The sequence below is a fragment of the Dipodomys merriami genome, unplaced genomic scaffold (assembly GCF_024711535.1).
Source record: "Dipodomys merriami isolate MVZ:Mamm:240054 unplaced genomic scaffold, mDipMer1.0.p SCAF_16, whole genome shotgun sequence".
Lineage (NCBI taxonomy): Eukaryota > Metazoa > Chordata > Mammalia > Rodentia > Heteromyidae > Dipodomys > Dipodomys merriami.
In genome coordinates, this window is record NW_027202937.1 from 23,923,943 (window position 1) to 23,948,505 (window position 24,563).

The 24,563-nt window shown below is 40.9% G+C and overlaps 1 protein-coding gene across 3 annotated transcripts in view; it reads right to left on the reverse strand.

The window, feature by feature from the left end:
* Positions 1-24,563, reverse strand: part of Rnf182 (ring finger protein 182) — a 46,422-nt gene that overhangs the window by 11,201 nt on the left and 10,658 nt on the right. The window contains exons 2-3 of one of the 3 annotated variants that reach the window (XM_070023480.1): positions 12,549-12,722; positions 10,977-11,026 (exon numbers count right to left, since the gene is read on the reverse strand). The exons of 1 other annotated variant lie outside the window; for it this stretch is intronic. The gene's annotated coding sequence lies outside the window, so the exon portion shown is untranslated. The remainder of the gene's footprint in view (positions 1-10,976; positions 11,027-12,548; positions 12,723-24,563) is intronic. One more of the 3 variants, XM_070023481.1, reaches the window with a different exon arrangement.

Below are 24,563 nucleotides of genomic sequence, written 5' to 3' on the forward strand. Positions count from 1 at the left end.
ATCCTTGACAGCTAGAATTCCTGGGAGAGATTTTCAAAATACATCCATCCAGGTGGGGAGATAAAAGTTTAATTTAGCCAGGCACCAGTGGCTCACACTCGTCATCCTAGCTACTCAGGAGGCTTAGATCTGAGGATTGCAGTTCAAAGCCAGCCCAAGCAGGAAAGTCCGTGAGACTCTTATCTCCAATTAACCTCCAGAAAACCATAAGTAGAGCAGTGGCTCAAACTGATAGAGCCCTAGCCTTGAGCAAAAAAGCTCATGGACAGCATCCAGGCCCTGAGTTCAAGCCCTATGACTGACAAAAAGAAAAACAAAAACTTAATTTGGAATATTGGCAGTACTAATCAAGTTTGGTGACTATTACATCATAAAGATAGGTAGTAAATTAATACTCATCCTTAAGTTCATATTGTTTTTTAAATCCATATTTTAAAATTCACCCTTATAAATATTCTACTATTTCCTTTCCTCTGTAGCAAACTGTCAGACACCCAAGAAATAAGAATCTTTCTATTTTTTCCCTGGCTATCTTTCTTTTTAAAAAAAAAACCCTCAAGTTTTATGTAATTCAAAATTATATCGCTGTATACCACTTGGACTTAAAAGGTCATTTTAAAGGATTTATGTTTGTATCTCATTCCTATATACTTTTATTTTGCCAATATGGGGATTTGAACTCAGGGCCTCACATATGTTCAGCTTGCTTGCTTAAGGCTGGCACTCTACCACTTTAGTCATACCTCTATCCCTACTTTTTGCTATGTTGGAAATATAGTCTCAACTTTTCTTCTCGGGATATCTTCAGTCCTCTAGATACCAGCCTCCTGAATCACTGGGATTAAAGGCATGAGCCACTAGTTCCCAGCTTACATCTGTAATTTTTAAAACTTTCATTTCACTATTTGGAATCTTCCTATTTGAATCTTAGAATGCTTGGGATCTTCTTCCCCAGTATGTCACAATATAATCCTTCTTTTTCAGTTTTTTAATCAGATCATTTTACATAAGTATCCTTTGTCCTGTGTCCAATACATGTTCAAATATGACTCCAGTAATTTCTCATAGCCCTGAACAACCAAGCTTTGCCATATAACTTTCGTGTGTGTGTGTGTGTGTGTATGTGTGTGTGTGTATGTATATGTCTTGTGTGTGTGTGCTTATATAAAAGAGAGAATAAGAGAGAATAAAAAAAGAGAGAAAGAAAGAGAAGGAGAGACACAGAATTAAACTCCCTCACAAATTCTCTAGCAGTATTTAGTCTGTGTTCCTGATAAGGTCATGCACTTTTGACTGGGCTACCCTCAGACTACAATCCTCCCACCTCCACCTTGAGTAGACGGAATGACAAGAGTGCACTACCATGTCTTCCCTATAACTTCCTTTTTGTCAACAAGTGGAGGAATCCATTGCCCCACCTCCTTAAATCCACGCTGCCCATGGGAGCTGCTTTGGCCAACAGAAATGGAGTTGAAGCAACCCTGGGGGAGTACCAAACCCTGGCCTCGAGCTACCAGGCAGCTTCTGTCCTTGCACTCATGGGACTCTAAGACCAACCATCAGGAGCTGAGGCTGGTCTCTCGAAGATGAAGACCCACAAAAGTTAAAACACAAGCCAACACTGGCACTATAGTCAAGCGAGTGAGATTCTCACAGAACTCCAGGCCTTAATGAAACCCGTGGGACAGCCCCCATTTGAGCGAGTAACCCCGAGAGCAACAAAAGCATCTCCACTGAGCCCAGCAGTGATGCTGACCTCCAGACACACAGCAGATCAATAAAATGTCGGAAGCTTTAACATTTTCAATTACTTTGTTTTGTGATGATCAGTAACCAGAAGCATCAGGCCACATTGTCTTTTTCTAAACTAATTTGAAATGAATCTTTGTCCAAAGAATGTATTCCCCACTTGACAATGGAAATAAGTCCTACTCAGTCGAATTTCTTAGGGACTTTGAAACTTCCCAACCTGTAGTACTTGCAATTTTTGTTAGAAATTATTGGGCTATGCTGCAATAGTCACAATAGTCAAGTTATGCAAACAGCCCAGATGCACTACAACAGATGAATGAATACAAAAAATGTGGTAACTATACACAATGGAATTTTACACAGCCATTAGAAAGAACAATATTATGTCATTTGTAGGGAAATGGATGGACCTAGAACAAATCGTGTTAAGTGAGGTAAGCCGAGCTCATAGAGACAAACAGCATACGTTTTCTCTCATTTGCAGAAGCTGGATCTAAAATATACCGGGACATAATAAATTATACAATACTCTAGGCATTCACACACAGTAAAACCAAAGGAGGATACTCTTAGGAGAGGAACACAAAGTCACAATGCCTATGTGCATCTGCTATACAAAATAATATTTATCCAAATGAACTCCAGGAAATGAAAATGAACTTTTTTTTCTTTTTTGCTGTTTTTTTTTGTTTTCTCTTCTTTTTGTTCTGTTTGTTAGTTTATATGTCTTTGGGAATGTAAGGGGAGGCATGGAATATGAGCTTGAAGACTTCCTAAGTTCTCTATTAAGTGTCCTGCTCAGTGATGGAGAACTATACACACTGGCCACTTCTCCAATGCCAAATCCTTCACTCACAAAACCCTACTTCCTAAACTTACCATTTATGGCACTTGAGTTCCAAATTAAGGTATGGTATCTCCGACTCCAGTCTTCCCATCTGGAGATTCAGAAGTTAGCTTCTAGCCAGAGCTTCAAAGGTCATCTTTCTACTGATAATGACCAACAACCGTATGCTGACCAGTCTCTGAAACTCATCCCAGTGACTGGAATGCTCCCTGAGAGAGCACTGACAGTATTTGAACTTCATATAGGTGACAGCGTCAGGATTAAGCTTTTTGCTATGCCCCTTCAAAAGCATTCTTTCCTGCAACTGTAGAGGGTTCTAACCAAACAATCCTAAAAGAACAGATGCAGAGTACCCCTTCATGAAGGACCAACAGCTTCCTCTAAAAGAACTGAACCTGCAATACCATCATCAACCCCTTGTAGCTTCCTGGCAGTATAGAGACTGCCAGGAAAGCTGTTGGGAGGGCTCAGTGAAAGTCTTTAGATACAAATCTTTTGCACAAATACGAACTAAGTGAAGTTCAGTAGAAATTTAGAAGTAATCTATTCATTGCTATCTTTAAAGGACTTCAGCATCCTAAACTAATAATAAAAATAGCCATTAGCCAGGCATGGTGGCTCACGCCTGTAATCCTAGCTACTCAGGAGGCTGAGATCTGAGGATCATAGTTCAAAGCCAGCCCGGGCAGGAAAGTCTGTGAGACTCTTATCTCCAATAAACCACTCAGAAAAACCAGAAGTAGGGCAATGTGGCTCAAAGTGGTAGAGTGCTAGCCTTGAGCAAAAAAGCTAAGGGACAGTGCCCAGGACCAGAGTACAAGCCCCACGACTTACCAAAAAAAAAAAAAAAAAAAGCCATTGAACACAGGTTCCAAAGATACACAAGTAAAACATAATGACCAATTTTTGCAGTATTGTAATAATTTTTCATTGTAATAATTCCTTTCTGTTCTAATAAATACTACCAGATCTATTCAGAGGCAACTGTCATTTTTCCCTCACTAACATTATCTATATTGGACACATAAATAATGTAAGTCTTGTAAATTTAGACTATTTTCTTGGGACTCTACTCTTTACCTGGAAGAGGCCAACAAAGTAATAATTTAAGAAGATCACAGGTTAATAGAAATACAGCCTGAAAAATGACATTATTAAAATTGGCCCAGTCCTTTCACATTAATCTCTTCCCTATTAATTCCCTCTTCTGCTATTTCCCTTGGCTAATCCTATCAAGAAAGAAAAGAACGTGCCTAATGAAGTTAGCTGTTATCATCTGAGTATTAAACATCCCCCTCAAGGCCCAGAGTGATATTATTGGGAGGTGTGACCTAATGAGAGACCTTTAAGTGATGGGGGGGGGGGGCGGTGTAGGGAGGAAGGCATGCCCTTGAAGAGGATGTAGAATCACAATCCCTTCCTTTTCTCTTTGTTCCTGGCTTGTGATCTAAGCAGTTTTGCTTCCTGTTATTTTCCCACTACAGTTTCAAAATAACATGGTCATCTGATGGTGGACTGAAACCTGCAAATCTGTAAGACAGAGTAAAACTTATCTAACTTCATTATCTTGGATAGTCATTATCAGGATGGAAATCTGACAAACACACCAACATAGGCTCTTTGTACCAGTTCTACAATTTTAATCTTGGGCAGAAGGAATCAGCTATTTTGACATCTACTCACTAAACAAAACTGACACACCCAACAGATCATCTCTTCACTCAAGTCCAGGTGACCTGCCTATCTTTTGGAAGACAAAGGTAACTGAGTTATTAGATTGATAAAGTACATGATTCTACCCTGACACTGTGGCTGAAAATCACAGATTGTCCTCCTAGTAGTTTAATGAGTGACAGGAAAGGTATCTTCAACTCTTAGAATATGAAAAAAAAATCAAAAGAAACAGTTAAACTTTAATTTTGTTTTTTTTTTAGGTAGTTAAATCCCAGTACTTCCACACAAAAATAAAACTGTTACCAAGACCTCATCCCCCACCCCACCAAAAAAGCTCAGTGTGGTGGTGCGTATCTATAATCCTAGCTATGCATGAGTCCTAAGTAGGTGGATTGTGGTCCAAAGCAGGCACTGGACACAAATGTGAGACTCTTTCCGAAAAATAACCTAAAGTAAAGAAGAGCTAAAGACATGACTCAAGCAGTAGAACACCCTCCAGGAAGCCTAAGACCCTGAGTTCATACCACAGAGCCAAAAAAAAAGAAAGTTTAATAAATACTAAAGCATTAATATAACTTATTTACCACTATTATTAATTATCATGATGGTGAAGATTATTGGTCTCATTTATATGGTCACATTTTGTAGGCCTGGCTGGCCTTGAACTTGTGATTCTCCTGCCTCGGATTCCCAAAAAGATTTTATTCTGCTTTTTTTTTTTTTAATGCCAGTCCTAGGGCTTGAACTCAAGGCCTAGGTGCTGTCCCTGAGCCACTTGAGCCACAGCTTCACGTTCTGTCTCTCTGTCTCTCTCTGTCTCTCTGTCTCTGTCTGTCTGTCTGTCTGTCTGTCTGTCTGTCTGTCTGTCTGTCTGTCTGTCTGTCTGTCTCTCTCTCTCTCTCTCTCTCTCTCTCTCTCAGTTAATTAGATATAGGAGTCTCACAGATTACCTGCCCCGGCTGGCTTCGAACTTAAGTGCTCAGATCTCAGGCTCCTGAAAATCAGAACCTTTCTGAAACCAACTGAAAATTGTTTTCTTGCTTGAATCTGAACTCTTTCTTTGCCCCCAGCTCTGCAAATCTCCGTATCATCTTAATCTTTTCCCTTGTGCCCACCATTTTCTCTGATCTCTAGCTTTTTACATCTGAGGAGCCTTGAAGGGCAATGTGTGTGCAGTGTGGGTCTCGCTTGTCTTTGCTTCTCTTTTCTCTGGGATCTTGGCTCCTCCAGGTCTAGCTGCTCGGGTAAACTGGCATTCACGGTTCTAAGTGCCTATTATGGTGAGCCAAAGCATTCCAAGAGCTGCTTTCTTCTTGGCCTCTCGGTCCCACGTGTGCACAGAAATTGGCAAATTATTTGTGGAACAAAGCAGTGAAGAATGTCAAGTTCAATTCAATGCATTTCCCTTCTCCTCAGGGCCTTGGCCTCTCAACTCCTGCTTGCTTTGGTTGCTGTCCAATGTGTTGAATGGTTTTCTTGTTTCAGTAAATGTTTCATGAACCTTTTCTTCGAGAAAAAGCTGGTCTGATATAACTATTTTACTATAGATAGAAGTAATACCCTAAAATGTTATATGGATGGAACTTTGTCTGATCCTGGAATAAACAAGAAGACTCTTCAAGATACATTTACTAGACAGTATGGTGTAAAATTACACACACACCTTGAATCCCAGCTATTCAGGAGGCAAAGACCTAGAGGATTGCAGTTTGAGACAAGCCCAGGCAAAAAGTGGGACCTCATCTCAACAAATAAGCTACATGTAGTAGTAGACACTTATTATCTCAGCTACAAAGAAGTCTATATAGGTAGGAGGATCACAATCTGAGGCCAGCTCTTGTTTCCCAGTCTAAGCCTCATGGAAATAGAAATAGGACTTTGCATGGTAAGTCTGTTAGGTGAGATGCCAGTAGAAACTTGCGTTATCAGCCTTTGCCTAACTGTGCTGTGAGTTCTGCACTGTGCATGTATGTCTATGCCCTTCTCTGAACTGCCAGCTCTATGAGGAAGGTGATGCCTTGTTTGTTGGCAGATGTACGGTGCCTGGCACATGGGAGGGGAATGAATGTTGGCTACATGAACAATGCTAGAGACAACTTTTCTATGAGAAAACTGTTGAAACAGTAAGACAGACTTCATTACTACAGCAGGAGAGAGACTGTAGTGTAACAGAGCTCAACTCTACCTAAACAAAAGGCAGAAGACTGAACACTGCTAAGTGCTAGAGCACAGGGGCTAAAGGATGTTAGGGGAGGACAAGTCTGTATGATTAGGCAATCTGGGTCTATTAGTTGGTATTTATCTGGAGGCTAAACTTGGCCTATTTTTAGGATGGGAGGTAGTTTTGCAAATAGAACAATGTATATAATAAAGTGAGGCTGTTACTCGCCAAGGAGAGGGTGTACCTAGAAAGCCATCTCTTTGGCTGAGTGCATATCACAGATGTGAACCTTGAGGAGATATCACTCAGTGGTAGAAGATCTTTCTCTCAACAAGGGGTTTCCTTTGTATGGTTTTGGAGGCTGGGGATGGAACTAGAGCCTCATAAATGCTAAGCACTGAGCTGTACCTTCTCCCTTGAGATCTACAGCTCAAAAGAGGAAAAAAATGGTTTACAAGGGCAAATTTTCAAAATGATGATGTAGAGAGGGAGGCCAGGGACCTACCAACAGCTGTTGGCTTCAGCAAACAGTAATTTGTTTTGAGAGAGGAGCGTTCTCTGGTAGGCATTTTAACAGGTGAAGCCATCTGGTTCCTAGAGACACAGCCTTGAGTTGATGGATACCATGCTAGTGCTAGACTCCTCGTGTGGAGGGTGGACAAAATGGTTTATGCTGAGAGTTTCAGTTCATCAGGACTGGCATGAAATCTAGGGAGAAGACAGGCTCAGAGGAGCCTCACTTTCTCAAATTTGGTCAAGGACAGAATGTTTGTTATTACACAGAACAAGGAAGGGATGGTGATTTACAGGTAGAAATCCAGTGGAAACCTGAGATGGGATAAAAATCAGACCTAGCCATAAGACTTCCATGTCTGAAGCTGGCTGAAAGAGAAGGAAGTAACATCTGATTCACCCAGCACCCTGTAGCTTTGTTTTCACTTACTCCTTCCAGGAGATCTGTGTCTAGGAATGACCCATCTTGTGGCCAGAAATATGGAGACTTGGAGCTTTGCAAATAACATATCCAAGGTCATATAGTTGGGGATAGTGGGGTTAGGATTCAAACTCAGCTCTTTTTCTGAACCATGTTCTGATCTTCAGCACAAGCTTACGTATTGTTGCACCACAGCTTGCTTTGCTTGAGAAGTTCATGCCTGTATCAGCCAGCAGGGGGAAGCTGCATGCTGTGGGGCCTATCTTCTGAAGGTCTAACCCGCCTTCAGGATAGGGAGTGAGAAAGGAAACATAAAACCCGGTGCTTGACACAGGCTCAACTGTCACCAAGTGTCATCCCTGTGGTGCCCAAACCCAATGGAAATGCTGCTCCTGGCCACAGAGCCCTGCAGTGCTGAGTGGGAAGACTTTTAGCCATCAAGCTCAAACTCTTCATCTCTTGCCTGAAAAGCCTTGATCTAGGAAGGTTAAGGGATTTCCTCGAGATCCATAGCTTGTTACAGAGCTGGGGCTGGTATTGTGGCCCTGTGTGGGGCTTTACCCTCATGGCTGTCATCATACGAGTCATTCACCCCAAGGTCACGCTGACATGGTGGTGTTCACACCTTCTCTCAGAGAATGGCAGTAAGGCTGGACTCATCCTCAGAGCTAGGGTAACTGGGCAGGTCAGGGGGCTTGGCCAGCTCCCTGGTCCGAGTTCCTCATCTGAACCCATCAGATCTCTTCTGAGGGCCCCTCACACCCATCAGGTAAAACACCCACCAGATGAAACAAATGAACCTTTCAAAAATGTTTGCTGAAAAGAGGTCACTAGAGTGTTCTAAAACCTCAAAGACTGCTGCTGGCACTTGTGTCAGGCCCCAGCTGGAGGATGTCACTGAGGTGGTAGACAGTCATAAGCTGTTTCTCCTGCCCTGCCCCTTATTGTCATTTCCACCCATTTTGGCTGGGCCAGACTCCCACCCTGATGGTTCCCCAGCCTGTGTGGGAGAACCCCTAGCTATAGAGACAGTGTGTGCAGTTCTTCTCTCCATCCATTAGGCCACCTGGAGTGTGAGTGTGAGCGTGTATGTGTGCGCAGGTATGCATGTACTGCTGGTAAGCCAGAGGAGAGCAGCTGAAAGCTCCTATCTCTCACAGCCATCTCCTCAGCAATCCCATGCATACAGGAGTGGAGTGAGGCAGCCTCGTGTCTCCCGTGGTCACGAAGTAAGTTCGGTCACTTAGAAACATTTCTTCCTTATTAGGGTATGATGGAAAGGCAGCAGAGATCAGCCACCAGAAGAGTGCGGATGAGGGATGCAGGAATGGGGAGCTGCCCCTTCTCTGCATTCCCTGTGGCTTCCCTCTGAGATAGCTTTACACCAAGTGCTGTAACTGCCCTATAAGTTGTTGGGCTCTGCCTCAAGATCGTTCATTTCAAAGGTTAAGGCCATGACCAACACCTAGCCTAGGCCCCATGTCACAGAAAGTGTTTAATAAACATTTGGTTAACAAGAAAAATACACATGGTGGAAGGGGAGGGTGAGAAACAGAGCTCCCAGGAGCACAACTCTCTGAAAGTAGTCAGAAAACTCAGCTAATAGCTTTTATCTTTATGCTTTTATTGTGGACTAAATTTAAACGAGTTCAAAAGTAGAGAAAATGGTGCTGTGCATCTCTTTATGCTAATCAGTAAGCCTCAACAATGATCAACATATGGCCAATCCTGTTTCATTTATCTGCCCTTCCCACTGGGTTACTGTCAAACAAAGACCCAGATGTCATGTTGTTTTATCTGTAAATACCTTAGCATGCATCCTTAGAACCACAAGCAAATGGGCCTTTAAAAAACACAACTATAACCCCATGATCACACCAGAAAACATCACAGCAACTACTAAGTCAGCAAGCTGGTGATCTTACTGTCTTGTAACTGTTTTCCCAGTTGGTGGGGTTAGAATCAGAATCCAAACAAGGATAATACGTGCATGTAATTGATGAACCTCTTAGGCCTCTCTTAGTCCAGAGGTTTGTCTTCATTCTTTCCCCATTGCAATTTCTTTACTGAAGAATCTACTGTGGAATCCCCTACAGTCTGAATTCTAACCAATTGGACCCCATGTCAAGCTTAATTTGTTCTTCTGATGCTTCTATGTATTTTAAACTGGTCACTAGGATGTGAGTCTACCTCAGGCAGTCCATGATCGGTCAGGAGCTTCCAGGGGTGAGGTCTGTGATTTCTACTGCACCTCGTCCCCCTCTGTCACTGAGCATGGACATCAAACTGGCCCATACCTACTCACTTCTTATCTGCTCTTTATGTCTAGTGGCTTTAGTAACATTGAGAATTTTAAACATAGGATTTGAGGTTTTTGAAGATGATGATGGTCTGTCACTGCAGAAGGAAAGCAACCTTCAATGAACATAAATGGAGAACATGACCCAGGGTTTATGAAACAATTCACCCAATCATATTCCGCCCACAGGCCATTAGTTACCAACATCTGGTCTATATCGATTGTTTTACTAAAGATTGCAAGGCACTTTGCACTGGTGACTCACGCCTATAATCCTAGCTACTCAGGAGGCTGAGATCTGAGGATCATGGTTTAAAGCCACCCTGGGCAGGAAAGTCCATAAGACTCATCTCTAATTAACCGCCAGAAACCCAGAAGTGAAGCCATGGTTCAAAGTGGTGGAACACTTGCCTTGAGCAAAAGGAATCCAGGGGCAGCACCTAAGTCCAGAATTCAAGCCTGGGACTGGAGGAAAAAAAAAGAAGGAAAGAAGGAAAAGGAAAAGGAAAGGAAGGCAGCTGGGCACTGGTGGCTCACTTCTGTAATCCTAGCTACTCAGGAGGCTGAGATCAGAAGATCATGATTTGAAGCCAGCCCTAGCTACTAAGGAGGCTGAGATCAGAGGATCATGATTTGAAGCCAGTCCTGACAGGAAAGTCTGTGAGACTCTTATCTCCACTAAAAAAAAAAAAAAAAAAAAAAAAACTATGAAAAATCTGGAAGTAGATCTGTGGCTTAAGTGATAGATCACTAACCTTGAGCAAAAGAAGCTTAGGGACAATGCCCAGATCCTGAGTTCAAGCCCCAGGACTAGCAAAAGAAAAAAAATTACTAGTCTAAATGATAATTCTGCCATTCTTTATTTGTTTAGTATCTGGAATGCTTCTATAAAGAAGAATCTTGCCTCATTAATGGTTTGGTTACCTTAAAGATACAGCAGGAGACAAACTAAACAGCTATTTGGTTTCTGTGCAATAAAACAGTAGTCTCTGTGCAGCCTTAAAAATCAGTGAGTGAGCATCACTAATTTTATGGAAGAAAAACGATTTTCAGATGAAGCAGCTTGGTTTTCTTGCAATATCACTCAGTTTTTTAAATCTGCATCATCCTTGTCACTGCTGGTAAGCAAAACTGACAAATGCTATGCTGTAATATTATTTAGTTGGCCTCTGATCTGATATTTTATTTAACATCATTTCGTTTTCCAGTAAGTGCCAAATGGGAAAAAAAATCCCCGTATTTATGAGCCCAAATGTTATCTTCCATATCCCAATTCCCTCTTGTGACCAGCCGTCCACATTTCACTTACATCAGTGGGCTGTTGTGATACTCCTCTTCCTTTCTTTTCTGTTATTCTACCTATCATAGAGAGGGAGAAATGATCAAAGTGGATTACTACTTTATTGAAAGATCACAAGGTAACCCACATATAATGTATATATGGATTCATCATCTGCATTTCCTCTCAGCCCCAGGCAAACTCTTCCCCTAGGCCCCTGGCGGTTTATCTTCCCCTCAGACATTTCTGGCCGCATGTTGCCTGTCAGGTATTATCACTGAGCCCTACACTGCTGGGACAGCTTGGCCGCCCCTGTCTTCCTCCCAGTGCACTGACTGTGTCCCTGACCCTGTCTTCTGCCCTCTGCCCACTCCTTCTGGAAGCTTCTCGATCTTCCTGGCAGACTTGAGCGCCCCAATCCCCAATCACCTCGCTTCACGTGTCACCCTGATACAGGTGATGAGAGCAGAATTCCAGCTCGAGTTCTCAATTCTGGTTGTCTATCTCTGGGTTTACGGTCAAGAATAAAATGTGCACATGGTCTTTTTCTTTTAATATCTCAAAATAGAAGGCAAGGAGATGAGTGTGTTTCCTGAGGCACCTTCAAGTCACACGTGCAGACCCACTGGCTAGTTGATCAAGGAAAGGTTTTAAAGATGGCTGAGCTCCTCCAGAAGTGGTCTCTGCCAGAGCTCTACTCCTACCCTCCGCTCTGCCCCTGGCCTTAGGCCTGGAATTCACTTGTTGTCCTGTAACTCATGTGCTGCATAACCATGTCTGGGCCAACAACAGACTCCATATATACCAATGGCCCTAGGATGTCCCAGACAACATCCCAGAGTCTTAGCACAATGCAGGACTCATGTCTGTGGCAACGTTGGTAGAAACAAGCTTACTGTGCTTCCAGTCACACAAAAGCACAGCACAATGACCAGGTATGGTGGATTATACCTGTAATACCTACAACTTGTGGAGACACAATTGCGATTTGAAGCCAGCACAGGGAGGAAAATAAAGCAAGCAAGACAATAAGCCAGGCATGGTGATGTATGCCTGTAAGCCCAGCTCTATCGAAGGTATGTGTCGGAGGATCACAACCTAGGCAAAAAGTAAACAACCCTATCTGGAAAATAACTAAACCAAAAAAGGTTAAGGGGTGTGGATCAAGTAGTAAAGCACCTGCCTATTAAGCACAGAGTTTAAATCCCAGCACTGAAACAAATAAAAACAGACCCACACCACAGCCAGGTATGGCTTATTATGGTGATCCAAACATTGATGTTATATTAATATGTCCAAGAAAACAGATGACAAGTGAAAAAGCTCAACAGAGAACTGGAATCTTTTTTTAAGAGAAAAGAAAATGGAATAGAAATTGGAGCACTCAAAAATACAATAACTGGAACAGATTCGCCTTGGCCTGGTAGAGTAAGGCGGCCAGTAGATCCTCTTGACTCACAAAGAGACTATAAACTACACATGGATCATTGTTTCACCACTCTGGAACGTTCACATACAGCAAGCAGGGCAGCACGTACACATGGCAACTACTGATCTCGTGCCTGGCTCTCCGAGTTCTGATGCTGCTCAAGGGCAGCTCACCATATTGTGTTCCTTCGCTGTCACCAGCATGAAAATCCAGCCATGGAAACCAGCAGAATCTATGCCACTGACAAGAAGCTTGCTTGACAGGAATGGTTGCTGGTTAAAATGAAGGAGATGGCAGCTTCTTGCTCCTGAGATTACTCTCTTGATTGGGGCAGGTCACGTACCAGCCTAATAGGAGAAACATGGGTTCCAAATGTTAAGACTGTCCAAAGAGGCTTACAAAGCTTCCCCCAGAACCAAGGCTCCCACACAGCCAGATATTAAGCACCCCTGCAGCCGAGACCGCCATTCGCATATTCATGGCCAGCACAGCCCCAAGAAGGCATACCGTGCCCAATGGATGCCAAGAACTGCTAACTAACCTTTAACTTAGCTACTCAGGAGGCAGAGATCAAGAGGACTGCAGTTCAAAGACAGCCCAACCCACCCCACCCCCCAAAAAAAACACAAAAAGTTCACAAGATCCCATCTCAATAGAAAACAAAACAAAACTGGGCATGGTGGCATGCACCTGTCATCCCACCTGTCATGGTCCAATCTGGTCCAGACAAAACTGAGATCCTATCTCAAAAATAATCTAAGAAAAATGCCTGGATGTAGAATGCAAGTGGTAGAGAACCTATCTAGCAAGTGCGGAAATGCCTGAGTACAAATCTCAGAAATGGGGGGGGAGGGGAGGGAGAGGGAAAGGGAGAGGATGAGAGAGAGAGAGAGAGAGAGAGAGAGAGAGAGAGAGAGAGAGAGAGAGAGAGAGAGAGAGAGCACTCAATGCAAGAAAAGACAGTGACATCTTGCAAACATCCTGAACACTAAATGAACTCCCAGATCACATGCAGATACATCCATAGAGAGTGAGAGCTCAATGGAAAGATATTTGGGTTTAAAAGTTTTTTTGTTTTTTGGGTTTTTTTGGGGGGGTCCGGTCGTGGGGCCTGAACCCTGGGCCTGGGCGCTGTCCCTCAGCTCTTCAGCTCAAGGCTAGCACTCTACCACTTGAGCCACAGCGCCACTTCCGGCTTTTTTTTTCTGCTTATGTGGTGCTGAGGAATCGAACCCAGGGCGTTAAGCATGCAAGGCGAGCGCTCTACCACTGAGCCAACTTCCCAGCCCAATGGAAAGATATTTGGGCATACATTCTAAGTAATCTCGGGTTCACACTTAAGCAAGCACAGGAAAGATCCCTAGGTAGAAACACTACCACCAATGTCATAGGGAAATAAGTCACAATCCATAGTCGCTAAGATACATTATGAAATGGCCAGTAATAAACAACAAAAAGAAATGAAATAAAGGGAAATAGGTGTACTCTATAATCAGGAAACAAGGCAGTCAGTAAAAACTCTGAGTCTTCCCAGTACTTAGCAAAGATTTAGTATGGGTATTAACGCACTTACAAAACTTTTCTTGAAAAGTTTTTACAAAGTTGAAGAAAAGTATAAGAGCAGTGATTCGATTAATAGAAAATCTCATTAAAGATATATAATTTTTTTTTTTTTTTTTTTTTTTTTTTTTTTTGCCGGTCATGGGGCCTGAACTCTGGGCCTGGGCGCTGTCCCTCAGCTCTTCAGCTCAAGGCTAGCACTCTACCACTTGAGCCACAGCACCACTTCCGGCTTTTTCTGCTTATGTGGTGCTGAGGAATCAAACCCAGGGCCTCATGCATGCGAGGCAAACACTTTACCACTGAGCCACCTTCCCAGCCCTATAAATATTTTTTTAACCAGTCCTAGGGTTCAACTCAGGGAATGGGCACTGTCCCTGAGCCTCTTTGTGCTCAAGGCTAGTGCTTTACCACTTGCGCTACAGTGCCACTTCAGCTTTCTGAGTAATTTATTGGAGATAAGAGTCTCACAGACCTTTTCTGCTCTAGCTGGCTTCAAATTGTGATTCTCAGATCTCAGTCTCCTGAGTAGCTAGGATTACAGGTGTGAGCCACCAGTGCCTGGCTAATAAAGAGATACTTTTTTAAAAATCAAATTGAAGTTCAGGAGCTAAGAAATTACAATCACTGAAATTAAAAGGCTCAACAGAAATGCTCCTTAGCACATTTCAGATGGCAAAAATGAAGAATCAGTAACATTAGGATAAAGAAACACTACCCAACCTAAAGAATAGAGAGAAAAAAAAGTCAAAGAAAAATGGAGTCCAAGAGACCTTAGGAACAACATCAGTGTACCCAACACACATGCAACAGATGTCACACATAAAAGTGAGAGGCAAAAGCAGGAAATAATTTTTAAAACATGATGACTAAAAAAACACAATCGATCTTAAAAAAAATCTAAACTAAAAAGCTAAATAAACTCAAATTAAGATAAACACGGTGATCATCACAAAGACTTATTAAACTGCTGAAATACAAAAAGAAAAACATGGATGTATATGAAATACAAATATTATTGTGGACAATTTTGTCTCATTCTTAATTAGAGGAAATGTTTCTGGGTTTTTTTCCATTCAGTATAATGTTGGCTACAGGTCTGTTTTATATAGGTTTAATTTTTAGAATATACCAAATAATTGAAAATTAGACAAAATTTTAATAAATAACGTACAAGTCAAAAGCAGGACATCCCACTTAACGTAGTTTGGGCAACAAAATAAAAATATGACATCAAAACATAAGGGGTGCTAACAAAGTCATGCTTTCAAGGAAAATCATATAGTAGAAAAGACAAGTTAAAAATCAGCAATCTAAGTACCATTCTTACAGACCTAGAAAGAAGTAACAAACCAGGTATTGAAATTAATGGATTAGGAAGGGAAATAAAAGAATGCGATCTTTTCTTTTAATCAAAATAGGATCACTGAAAGGATAATGATTTAAAAATGCAGCTCAGATAAAAAAATAAGACACAAACTATTGATATCAAGGATGAAAAAAGGATTTATTCAGAGCCTATAAGCAATGTTTCAAAAGAGAATTTTATTATCAACTTTTACTTAGAAATTTGGAAATTTAGATTAGATTGTGATTAAATCCATTAAAAAATATAAACTTGACACTGGAAAAACAGAAACTTCAAATAGACCTATATTCATTAATAAAATTTGAACCTCAAATTTAAATCTTTCCTACAAAGAAAACTCCACCACAAGTGGCTTCAGTAATGAACCACATTGAATATTTAAATAAGAACTAATACCAATCTTTTCTAGAGAACTAGAGTTAGGAAGAGAATATAAATAATCTTATAAGACCAGCATACCCTTAATACCAAAACAATGCAAATCTATTGCATAAAAAGGGAAATTAAAGACCAATCTCTCCCCTAAACAGAGACACAAAGTTCTCAAATAAAATATTAGCAAATTGAATCCAACAAAACACAAAAAGGAAGCCAGGCATGGTGGCACGTGGCTGATTTCAGCATGCACCATCTTGGAAGGTGGCAGGACTGTAGCCTGGGCTACCTGCCAAACTTTGTCTCAAAGACTAAAAAGATAGAAATTTCAAAAATTTCACATCAGCTGATTTATAACAGAAATGCAAGAACAAATTTCCCTTTTTTTCTTTAAATGTGATTACCACATTGACAAAATAAAGGAATAACACACCATATGATCATTTTAATGCACAAACTAAAAGCATTTGACTAAACTCAACATGTGTTTGTGATTAATGTCTATCAAATTAGAAGCAGGAATTTTCTTAATAAAAAGAAAATTTAATGAAGGGTTTCCGCAACACTTAGGAGCTTAACTATTAAAAGCTTACCCCCTGAAATTGAGTATGAAGTAAATACATGCTATTACCATTTCCACTCAAACTTGCAATGGAGGCCTAACTAGGGAGAGGCCTAACTAATAAAATAAATAAGTAAAAGGTAGATGCATTGGACAAGAAAAAATAAAGATTTTTTTCATATATATTTTTATTGTAAAAATACTGTACAGAAAGGTACAGTTACATGAGTAGGGTAATGACTAGGGTTATTCCTTTCAAGGATTGTTGCCTCCGCCTTTGTTTTTCCCCTACCATCCCTTCCTGGTTTTGAATCTTAATATTCAGATCTCAGTCTCCCTACAAGTGTGAGCTATCCACACCCAGTCACATTTTGAATTTTGATAAGTAGTGCCAAGTTGTTTAATGACTGGTCAGATCTCTTTCTATTGACTTCAACTGGAAGTACGAATATTCTTATTGCAAGAAAGTGGCTATCCTTGCATTTTCTTTCCAAAGCTGAATCTTCTATTTACATTAATTGATACGTGTGGCTTTCATTGTAGCAGCCTCAGTTAGCAAGCCCAGGAAACAGCAGCTATTAGCAGTCAGTTACTGACATTCACTTGGTGGTTCCACAAATGCCTTAAATAGGAGCCATACTCCCCGAACTCTAAGACACTCCATCTTGGATTTACTCACTGATACAGCCATTGAAAAAAATTACAATTCAATTATTTTTTTCTATTCTTATACATTTTTTATTGTAAAAATACTGTCCAGAGTGGTTACAGTTACATGAGTAAGGTAATGAGTACATTTCCTATCCAGCATTGTTGCCTCCTCCTTTATTTTTCTCCTACCAGCCCTTCCTTCCCCAACTCCCCAACTCCTCCCTTCCTCCCCCCTCTCCCACAAAGTTGTAAAGTCTCTGTTCCACATAGTGTCATGTACATCTCATTGTTACAAAGGGTCAACCTATATCCCTATTTCAGCATTTTATTTCCCTTCCCCTCCCAAACCAAAGCTAACAGTACAACTATGTTTATCGCAGCATTACTCACCATAGCTAAGATATGGAACCAATCCAGATGCCCCTCAGTAGATGAATGGTTCAAGAAAATGTGATGTGATGTGTGTGTGTGTGTGTGTGTGTGAGAGAGAGAGAGAGAGAGAGAGAGAGAGAGAGAGAGAGAGAGAGAGAGAGAGAGAGAGAGAGAGAGAGACCACATAAGATGATGCTAACCGAAATGAACCCTAAGATAGGGACCCAAGTGCTTTTATCCTTCTTGGTGTTGTTTTTTTTAATGTATTTATAATGTTCCATCTGATTTTTTTCCTTTTGTAAGATCTTTATAACATAAGATGAGTATGCACATAGAAAATTCAAATAATTCCACAATTACTAAAAAGTGAAGGAAGCTAGACACTAGTGCCTCACACCTGAGTCCTAGCTATTCAGGAGGTTGAGATCTCAGCACCACAGTCCAAAGCCAGTCCAGGCAAGTCCATGAGACTCTTATCTCCAAATAACCACCCCCCAAAAAACCAAAAGTGAAGCACTAGGGGCTTGAGCAGAAATTTGAGCACAAAAGCTCAGGAACAGTGCTGGGCCCTGAGTTCGAGCCTCAGGACAACACACACACAGTGAAAGACGCAAAATTCCCTAGAGTCAAAGTAAATCTACTAAAATCATTCAAGCAAAGTAATTAGAAGATGAAATTTTAGAAGATACCATTTGTAATAACTACAACAAGAATCAATCCAATGAAAAATGAGTAAGAATGCTAGGAGGAGAACCTCAAAACATAACTCAGAAAAATTAAAGAAATCCTAATTAGATGAAGAGTATGTTGGGTTCATTGATTAAAAGATTCAGTATTGGGGCTGGGAAGGTGGCTCAGTGGTAGAGCGCTTGCCTTGCATGCATGAGGCCCTGGGTGTGATTCCTCAGCACCACATAAGCAAAAAGAAAAAAGCTGGAAAAGACGCTGTGGCTCAAGTGGTATAGCGCTAGCCTTGAGCTGAAGAGCTGAGGGACAGCAATCCAGGCCTAGAGTTCAGGCCCCACGACCGGACCCAAAAAAAACAAAAACAAAAAAACTTAAAAAACACTTTCATTAGACAAACAGCCTAAAAGGACAGAATACAGCATCCACAGAATACAATTAGCTTATGAAAGGGGGCTCTTGGAATTCAGTGGGTAAAGGAGGATGTTTTCAATAAACAATACTGATTTCAAAAAGGTAAATATAATCTTGACCCTAACCTTACACCATACACAAAAAAATAATAATTCCAAGAGGGTCATATATCTAAATATGAAAACAATAGAGCAATAAAACTGTTGACAGTGCAGGAAAGAATCTTTGTGACCTTGAAGAAAGCAAAAATGTCTTAAGATACAAGAAGCACTAGTCTAGGCTCTGGGAGCTCATACCTGTAATCCTAGCTACTCAGGAGGCTGAGATCTGAGGATCACAGTTTGAAGCCAGTTTGGACAGGAAAGTATAAGACTCTTATCTCCAGTTAACTACAAAATGCCCCGCGTGGAGCTGTGGCTCAAAGTGAAAACCTAGCCTTGAGCAAAAAAACTCAGGGACAGCAACACACACACACACATACACACACACACACACACACACACACACACACACACACACACACGAAGCACTAACCTTTGAAGGAAAGATTCAAAAATAGGGTTTCATTAAAATTAAACATTTCTGTGCATCAAGAAATGCAGGCTATTAGACATGACACAGGTGGCTCACCCCGTATTCTTAGCTACTCAGAAGTCTGGAATCCAGAGAATTAAGATTCAAAGCCTATTCAGGCAAAACAAGTTGGTGAGACTCTATCTCAAAAATAACCAGTGAGGGAATGAGTGGGGTGAGAGGGGTGGGTGAGAATGTTGAAAGAGGTGACTTTTATCCAAGGAACTGTATTCCTAAACGACCTTGTTACGTGGCAACTCCTTTGTACAACTACTTAAAGATAATAAAAATATTCAAAAAAAAAAAAAGAGAGAAACCCCCACTCATCACAGAATCAGACTTTTTTGGCTCCTGTTCTCATTGCTGGCCACTTCTTTTGGCCAAGTAGCAGCAGTAGCTGTGGTAGGACCAGCTGCCCACCATCCTCCTCGGCAAGGTGGGCATTCTTAGTAGCATCCCATAGATGTTCTACTTCCCAGGACTCTCCAGAAAGGTGTCTTATACCAGTGTGCCTTAGAATGTCATCTTCAATGAATGTCTTTGTCAGGTCTAATGAAATATTCGTACGTTTCAGGATTTGCCCCAAATCCAGACTATGTTCTTAAAATCTTTACTTAAAAAAGTAGTTAAAAAAAATAATAACCAAACCAGGCACTGGTGACTCATGCCTGTAATCCTAGCTACTCAGTAGGCTGAGATCTGAGGATCACAGTTCAAAGCCAGCCCAGGCAGGAAAAGCCATGAAATTCTTACCTCCAATAAACCACCAGAAAACTGGAAGCGGTGCTGTGGCTCAAGTGGTAGAACACTAGCCTTGAGCTGAAGAGCTGAGGGACAGCGCTCAGGCCCAGAGTTCAAGCTCCATGACTGACACACACACACAGAAAAGAAAAACATCTAAAGAATTTTATTAATTTTTAAAAGACAACTCTTTTTTTAGTGGTATTGGGTTTGAATTCAGGACCTCATATTTGCTTGTTTGGTATTCTACTACCTGACACACATCTCCAGCCCTGCTTTTTGCTGATTATTTTGGATATGGACTTTTCATAGACTTTTGTTCGCAGGTTGGTTTGGAACCTCAATCCTCTAGACCTCAGCTTCCTGAGTAGCTAGGATTACAGGTATGAGCTACTGGCACCCAATAATTGGGGTTTTTTTATGTGCAAAAAAATAAAAGGCTTCTGAACTGACCATTGATAGAAGATGTTATCTAAACAGTCGATAAAACGTATGAAAAATTACTCAGTGCCAAATATGGGAAAGGGAACATAAAAACAACAAAATGACATCAATTTTCACCTACTACTATTAATGTCAATACAAAATACAAGCAAAAAGAAAGAACAATGAGCGTTGTCATATGCTGCGGCTGGGAATGTAACAAGTATAGTCAATCTCTTTGGGCAGCTGTTCAACAGTATCCAGGCTACATCTTATAGGTAACTACAACTCTTCAACTAGTAGGCATATGCTCAACACAAATACCCATACATGATGGATAGGTAAGTTCCTATATTACTGTGGTGGCACACACCTGTAATGCTAGCATTCAAGAAGCAAAGGCAGGACAATTATGAATTTGAGGCCAACACTGACCCCAAATCAAGAAGATGTTTTTGTTTAAAAGCAAAATCAAAATGAAATCAAGAGGCTCTTTTCTTATATACTATTTGTGTTTTCTTTCCTTTTTGTTCTGTCTGTTCAGTTATATGTCTTTGGGAATGTACGAGGAGCCACAGAAATGGAGGAAAAAAGGGTGAGCAAATGCAGCAATGGTACTCACTGGACACTATTGTTGAAAATGAACTATACAACTTATGGGTGGAGACAGAGGGAAAAACTGGGAGAGAGCAAGGGAAGGGATAATATTATCCAAAAAATGTACTTTTACCTGACTAGGTTAACTGTAAATCCCCTGTATATCATCTTTATAATAACTATAAAATCACAGCAGCACTATCTATAATATTCAAATTATTCAAATGTCTACCACAGATTTTTCTAGACTAGGATATATGCTACTATCAAATGCTGTATGGATTCAAGGGACAAAAAATAAATAAAAATTTCTTACTACATCCAGCAACATAGATGAATATCTAATAAAATGGCTGGGATATTAGCCAACTATCTGATGTCACATGCACACACACACACACACAAACACACACATACATGTACACACACATATAAGAGTCCATTGCATGAAGTTCTAAAAATAAGGAAACCAATCAATAGTGCTAGAATTCAGACTACTTATAACATTTGGGGCAGGAACTGATGGAGAAATGGTAAGGAAGGATTGGGGTGATGGGAATTTAAGTGCATTTAGTGGGTCCCTGGGGAGTTCATGTTGTGAGAATGCACAAAGCTCTACCCTAATGATTTGTGTAAGAATGTTTACTTTTGGTAACAAAGCACATCCAAAAATAAAAGTAATGCTTCTTTCAGTCTATTCAGACATATGTAACACAAGAAAAACAGACTTTCTAACTCAGATGTGGCTATTTACTCCCCTGTCTATTTTTACCATATTTCTAATCTAGCCTCTGCCTACCTCATTGGCCACATCTTTCTACTCTTTTCTTCTCCCCAGTGTACCACATCCCTCTCTATTCTCCTAATGCTCCAGGAAAAGCCACATTTTCTAGACTTGACTCCAGGCTTTTAATATGTTCAGTTTCCTTGTCCTACCTCCTCACCTACTTTCCCACTTCAACCTATTCTAAACCTGTTGTTTTGCCTAGCTTATTCCTAATCTACCCCAGATTCTAACTATTCTCAAAGCTTTGGATATCTCTCCTACAGGCACCCACAAAATTATACATAATGCCCACCATGTCACACCCTAGAGTAATGAATGGACTCTTGTCGTAAACCTTTGTTGTCTGTTAGATCCAAGAGGGTATGGCTATATCTGACTTGTTCATTTCTGGGTCGTGACTCCCTATCAGAGTACCTGGCAAACACCGACATTCAGTAAATACTATCTGAATAAATGAGGCAGTAAAGTCAGAAAAAAATCCTAAAATGAACATTCCCCCTTTACATTGAGCTTTTTTAAACAGAGGTATCTGTATGTGCTTCTTTTTTAAAATGACTTTATCTAGCAGAAAAAAAAATCAACCATGGCCTGAGAGGTTAATAATCAAACCATTTAAATTTACTACAAACCAAGGTACAATTGAATCTCAGTCCAGACATAATTCTAAGCTCTAAAATGTTTTAAGCTTCTTCTAATTATGTGTGTCCCATTGCAGAAATTTTTTTTAAATGTTTAAAGGTTTCAAACACTTCCGTGAGTGTCATAAAGACAATGAAAAAGAAAACACACCAAAGAGAAGTTTTGCAGTACTACTGCAAGAGATCCATTTGGTAGACTTGTTACTTAGTAGAGGTTTTATATATTCCTAAAATAAAGCCTATGTGTTCAAAAGAGAGGAAAAAAACACACCACATATCTAGTACCTGACCAAAACTGCACCAATCCACAGAGGGACCCATATTTTTCTCTTTTCTCTTTTTGGTGGTCCCAGGAATTAAACGTGCAGTCTTGCACATTCTAGGCACTCACTCTACCACATTCTCAGCCCCCCATTCTAACACTCTACGGTAGTACATGAAGTCTAGCTCAAATTAACCATAGTGAGATAAACATTTCCAAACTTCTTCTGCATGTGCTCAGCATAACACACACTGAGCAACTTTTCTTTCATGATTACAAGATCATAATTAACATGGTGATCAAATGTTCTGACCAGTTTCCCCTGGAAGTGCTCCTACTGTCTGAAAGCCTTTAATAATTTGGGGTTTGAAAAGTGCTTGCTGCTTGCTATGGTAATTTTTTTGGCCATGATAACATAACTCCTGGTTCTACGTGTGACACAAAGAAAACCCTGAACTTGTAAATCTACACACGAAGACCACATTTTGCTCACCGTTGTTTCTCATGATCCTTCTCTAGTCATTCAAGTGCCAGGCAACTGAGTACCCTATGGGGCCAGGCTGAAGACTAAACATTGAAACTATCATGGTAAGCAAAAACAGAATCATGTCATGGAACTTACAGTCAAGTGAGGGTATAATCAAACAAAAAAACACATAAATATATGTAAAACAGTAAGTACAACAGCTCTTACTTGGACTACAGCAGTTGGCTCCTACCAAGTGTCCTTGCTATAGTAATTTAAACCAAAATGTGAACCAAATTCTTCCCATTTCTCCCATCCTTACCTCTGTTTTCTTTTGGCCTTGGGAGTCTTTCAAGCAAGGAAATGATAGCATTTGTATTAAAGTTCAAAAAGATTATTCTGGGAAACAGATCATAGGTGTGAAGACTAGTACTGAATGACCAGTTAGAAGGTCCCTGAAGTAAAAGAGAGATGGTACCAGGGCAGCAGTGGGGGAGCAGGGTGAGAAATAGTGAACCTCAAGGCAGAGTCAGCAACTCTATGTTCAGTCTGAAGCATGAGGAGGAAGAGAGAAGCCAAGGATGACTTGGAAGTGAAGACATAAGCAACTGGATGAATGAAGCTGCCATTCTCTGAACTGGAGAAAACAGGGACAAAGTTGAACATGTGTCATTACAGGGAATGGGGATTTCCCTTATGTATGTGTTGAGTCTGAGTGAACATATGAGTGTGGATTTAAGAGGGGTTTTCAGCTGGATATATGAACTTCAGTTTCATTAAAGCCATGAGACAGGATGAGATAGCCTAGGAGAGGAAAAGATGAAAAACTAGACTCTGAGGCACTGTGATGTTTTCAAGATCTAGAAGAAGCAGAAGGACCAAGAGGGAAGCAGTGACTCAAGACAACTGGGTGTGCTCCAGGCCGGGTATGATGCACTGGACCATGCGGCAGTATTTGCTCTGTTTCCCTTCCCAGTTGTGGATGCAGTGTGCATCCCTGCCCCACTCATGCAGCACAGCTGTGTGAATTTATTCCAACAGGTATGCTAGTAGGCAAGACAAAAGAGCCCCCAGTGTCCTACATGGTCTGACTGTCCTCTTTTACTGCCATGGACACAAACATTCCCACGGTGGCTGCAGTACCTTCAGCCTGAGTCCCAAAACAATATACAAGGCACAGATCTGAACCCAGGCCACAGCCAGCAGTCAATGCCACATGAACCAGAGCCTGGAGCAGGGCCATGCAGCGAAGTTCCCCTGATCAGCTCATGTGTAGGTGAGTCAATGTAAGCTACTGACCTCAGCCGGATTTTTAATACAGCATGACTACGGCAGTAACTAGAGTATACAACAACTGAATAAAATTAAGGAGGAATTGATTAATTGCTAGATGTTACTGACAGGTTGGATAAACATTGGGAACTGATCTCAATTTGTCCCAGTCCCTGATATGACAAGGAAAAGGTCATTCCAAAGCATTTTCAGCAGAGGATGGTTTATAAAAGCTGAACTAAAGTATGTTCCACATTTGGGGAAGGATATAGGAATGAGAGGTTCTGCTATAAAGGAGAGCAGAGCATTTATACAGAAGCTAAAAACATGTCAAGATCAATGCAGGTTTACTTTCCCTTTTGGGGGGGAGGGAGGGTCAGATGAGCAATGTTAACAGGTCATAAAACTGTTTGCAGCTGAGAAACTGATGGAAATGGTCTAA